Genomic DNA, 5310 nt, shown 5'->3' on the forward strand with positions numbered 1-5310 from the left:
TGTTAACGTCGTCTCTTTCGCCGTTCGTATGGAGAGAGTTAAAACCATGTAATTGTGTGTGGTCAGTGAGTGTGTGTGTGTGTGTGTGTGTGTGTGTGTGTGTGTGTGTGTGTGTGTGTGTGTGTGTGTGTGAGTCCTGCTGTTTTCGTTTTCTCCGTCTCTGTCTCTATCTCTTTTTCTCTGTGTGTCTGTCTCTGTCTCAGTCTCTGTCTCTCTCTCTTTCTGTCTGTGTCTCTCTCTGTCTGTCTGTCTGTCTCTGTCTCTGTCCCTCTCTCTCTGCTGTCTCTCTCGTTTTTTTGTTGTTGTTTTTTTTGTTGGTTTTTTTGTTTTTTGTTTTTTGGTGTGTTTTTTTAACTCTCTCTAAACAAATTTTGGGGTGAGAAAGAGGGAGATAAAAAAAAAGAAAAAAAAAGAAAAAAGGATACACAGACACGAAGACAGAGGAATTTAAAAAAAAGAAGAGAGAGAGAGAGAGAGAGAGAGAGAGAGAAACGTGAAGAAGATTGCTAATCCTCCCCATCACACAAACACACACGCCTCGAGGTCATTTGCTCTGGTGCTGACCCTGATCTGCACTCGGAAATCAGGAAGAGATAAAAAAAAAAACAAAAAAAAACCCAATAATAATAAAACAAACCCTGTATTTCCAGTTAGCTAAAATCGTGTTCACTCTCAGTTATAAAGTTCCTGTGAAGCCAGTTCTTCAAAACACCGCGACGTGCACTGATCAATCAATCAATGAAAATTAATCACTTTAATATCATAAAATAATACAAGGGAAACTGGCTTGTGGACGACAAGCAAGCGTAAGGTAATAAAGTGGCGTAAAAGCAGCGTTTCGCGTTCAAAAATTCGTTAAAGTTGGCAGCAGAACATTGAAAACGTACAAAAAGAACATAGTATATAAAACCACTTTTCTTTTGAAGAAGTACCCGATATCTCTGCTGTAAACTATTGTCCTTTACCGTTGAAAAAAAATAATAACAGCATACTCTAACTTTTCTGGTCTTGACCCAAAGGCACATTTCAACCTCATTAATGTGTCAACGCGTGCAGTCTAAGAAGACGCAGATTAAACACACACACACACACACACACACACACACACACACACACACACACACACACACACATCTGTGCATACTGAAACTAAAATGTCTGTACAACCAGACGTGGTTTCTCATTGGTCCATTTTGTGCATCCTGTGGTGACGTGTTCAGGATTGTCTGCATGGATCCCTCACTCAGCTGCAGGCAAATGAAGCTTGACACGTGAGCCACACCAAGATGGCCTGCTGTGCAATCCGATGACTGAGACATGGAGGAGATTTTTTCTTTGTTTGTTTGTTCAAAGTTTACTTAAACTTTAAGCAAACTTTTTTTTTTTCGTATGTGAAAAGTTCAAGACTTTGCTATGTTTCTACAATCGACCCCAGTACTTTAAAAAAGAATAGGCAGGGTGAGAGGTGAATGCAGGGGGTGTATTGTATTTGTATTTCTTTTCATCACAACAGATTTCTCTGTATGAAATTCGGGCTGCTCTCCCCAGGGAGAGCGTGTCACTACACTACAGCGCCACCCATTTTGGGGGTATTTTTTCCTGCGTGCAGTTTTATTTGTTTTCCCTATCGAAGTGGGTTTTTCTACAGAATTTTGCCAGGAACAACCCTTTTGTTGCCGTGTGTTCTTTTACGTGCGCTTAGTGCATTCTGCACAGGGGACCTCGGTTTATCGTCTCATCCGAATGACTAGCGTCTAGACCACCACTCAAGGTCTAGTGGAGGGGCAGTAAATATCGACGGTTGAGCCGTGATTTGAACCAGTGTGCTCAGATTCTCTCGCTTCCTAGGCGGACGCGTTACCTCTAGGTCATCACTCCTGGGGGTGAGGCTGCGTCATTAAAAAAAAATTATCACCGTTCTAGCTGTCTACCCGGTTTCCTCCAACTCACCATTCATCCCCCTCCTCCTTCCCTTCTCCTCTTCTAAGCGATAACACTCAGATGTGAAAATCAATACTCTAACAAAGTGTCTCTCACTCACTCACTCACTTACTCATTCCCTTGACCGCTGGGGTCGTTGGGGGGACATGAGGAAGATGTAATAGCTCGCCACGCCGTTCTGTTGGCAGCTGTCGTGAGGAGATCTGGCATCGTCATTTTGGTCCATTCCTTGACGTTGTCGGACCAGCTCTGCCGCCCCCGTCTGCGCCCTCCCTCTACAGTCCCTTGCAGGATGGTTTTGGAGAGGGTGTTATGTCGTATGACATAGGAGATGTGTAGTAGTCTCCTCAAGCATTTGGTTTCGAATGCTTGGATTCAACACGTGTGACAGGACATTAAACAAAATTCATCATCACCATCATTCCATCCGTCATGTTTACTTTTTGTAGCTTTTTACGACGGGCGCAATAGCCGAGTGGTTAAAGCGTTGGACTGTCAATCTGAGGGTCCCGGGTTCGAATCATGGTGACGGCGCCTGGTGGGAAAAGGGTGGAGATTTTTACGATCTCCCAGGTCAACATATGTGCAGACCTGCTAGTGCCTGAACCCCCTTCGTGTGTATATGCAAGCAGAAGATCAAATACGCACGTTAAAGATCCTATAATCCATGTCAGCATTCGGTGGGTTATGGAAACAAGAACATACCCAGCATGCACACCCCCGAAAACGGAGTATGGCTGCCTACATGGCGGGGTAAAAACGGTCATACACGTAAAAGCCCACTCGTGTGCATACGAGTGAACGCAGAAGAAGAAGAAGATGTAGCTTTTCACGTCAGTCTCATCTCGTTTTGGTCATTTTCCGTAATGCAAGATTCACAACCCCAAGGGCTCAGGACTGCTTGGGAATCCCAGGTTAAGGTGGAGCAGGTGGAAAGAGCAGGGCAGAAGGGAGGAGGGGAGAGCAGTGGGTATAGCCACAGGGGTACGAAGACCTAGGAAAGTCAGGATCGAAACTCTTAAGTTTTGCGATGCGACGATGACACTTCGCCTATATTTGCCTTTTGTCTGGGAGTTCCTAAGTTGAGAATATCGCCAGGACATGGCCGGACAGAACAGGCCGCATCCACTGTGGACTCCTAACGATCTTTCAGAACACAGTTTGCCTTCTGACAACTTTGATGGGAAAGTCGCACGACTCGAGCAGCTGAAGAAGGAAGTAAATATAGCGAGGGACTGGGGGAGGGATAATGGATGGATGCGTTCTGGTGTGCGATTGAAAGGTAAAATGTGCATACAGCAGCAGACCTTTGTGGGCGTGTAAAAAAATGCGTGTGTGGACGAAGAAGAGGACGCGTAGGAAATCTCTCTCCCTCCTTCCCTCCATCCTTCCCTTCTCTCTCTCCCTCGCTCTCTCTCCCTTTCTTTCTCTCTTTCTATTTCTATCTCTCATTCTCTGTTGTTTCATGACTGCTCAAATACGCATCTGTATGTAAGTATATTATACCAGCACACGCGTAGGTATAGGTACACACACACAAACACACACACACACACACACACACACACACACACACACACACACACGCACGCACGCACACACTCAGGCACACTCGGACAGACCGACAGACACACACACACACACATGCACACGCACACACACACACACACACACACACACACACCTCTAAGCTTTTCGTATTGTGCCGATGAATAAAAATTATCATTCATATTCATACTCATCTGCACGCGTTCAGTCACACACAGACACACAGAGACACGTACACACATGTACACAGAGACACATACACACACAGACAGACACCTATACACACAGACACCCCCCTCCCCACACACACACACATATGCACATATATACACACGGAGACCACCCAGCTTTAAAGAACAAAGACACAGACACACACAAACACAGACACACATACACACAAAGACACAGATATACATAGATAAACACGGATACACACACACACACACACACACACACACACACACACACACACACACACACACACACACACACACACACACACACACACACACCACCCAGCTTTATAGGACTCTGGCATTTCCCATGGGAAGCGATATCTGCGACTGCATCGGACCTGATGACAGGGAAAGCCGAACTGATGACATTCTGATTATGTAACGATAACGTTAGTATCAAGCTCAACATAGTTGAAATCGATTATCAGTGCACTGTCCGATTTTCAATGCACCGTCTTCGACGTGTATACCGTCTTCGACGTATATGTGTTCATAAACGACTTTCGTCACAGTAAAAATCAAACTGTAAAAGCTTGAAATCTTGCTGGTTTCTTTCTTTTTTTTCTTTCTTTTTTTTTCAGTTAGACGGGTGGTTCGACAGCGAAGTGCTTGATGCGTTGGGATCTTCAATTTGAGGGTCCCGGGTTCAAATCCCGGTCAAGGCGCGAGGTGGGTAAAGGGGTGGAGATCTTTGTGATCTCCAGGGTCAACATAATTATGTGTGTCAGACCTGTTGGTGCCCGAACCCCCTTCGTGAGCATCCGCAATTAGAAGATCAGAACCAATACGCACGTTAAAGATCCCGTGATCCATGTCAGCGTTCGGTGGGTTATACATGCAAGAACGAGTCCGGCATGCACCCCACTCACTACTACCACCCCGACAACGGAGTATGACTACCTGCATGGCGGGGATTAAAAAAAAAAGGGGGGGGGGGGGGGGGGGGGGGGGTGGGGGGGGGGGGGGGGGGGGGGGTGGCATGTCATACACGTAAAAGACCACTCGTGCATACGAGTGAACGTGGGTGTCAGCCCACGAGCGAGAAAAAAACAAAACAAAAAAACAAAACAAAAACAAACAAACAAACAAAAAAAAAGTGGTTCGACAAATGTAGTGGTGTGAAGTGTGATTTCGGAAATGTATTCATGATTTTGAATGGTGCCATCGCTTTCTTTGATCTCAGTCTGGCCCCCAAGTTTTTCTTTCTTTCTCTGTTACAATGTTCGAGAGAGAGAGAGAGAGAGAGAGAGAGAGAGAGAGAGAGAGAGAGAGAGAGAGAGAGAGAGAGAGAACTCAGAACTTTTTTTATTATTCAAGGATTAAGATTTTGGGCATGGCCCATTCTCCTTGCTAATCTACATCAATTACAATAGCACATATATATTTAATGAAAAGGGGAGAGAGAAAGAATTAAAGAGAGAGAGAATTAAAGAGAGAGAGAGAGAGAGAAAGTCCTGCAGAAGGAATATGATAAAGAACAGACACACGCGCGCGCACACACACACACACACACACACACACACACACACACACACACACACACACACACACACACACACACACAGAGAAACTGACAGAAGGATGA

Source organism: Babylonia areolata, chromosome 8 (assembly GCF_041734735.1).
Source record: "Babylonia areolata isolate BAREFJ2019XMU chromosome 8, ASM4173473v1, whole genome shotgun sequence".
Lineage (NCBI taxonomy): Eukaryota > Metazoa > Mollusca > Gastropoda > Neogastropoda > Buccinidae > Babylonia > Babylonia areolata.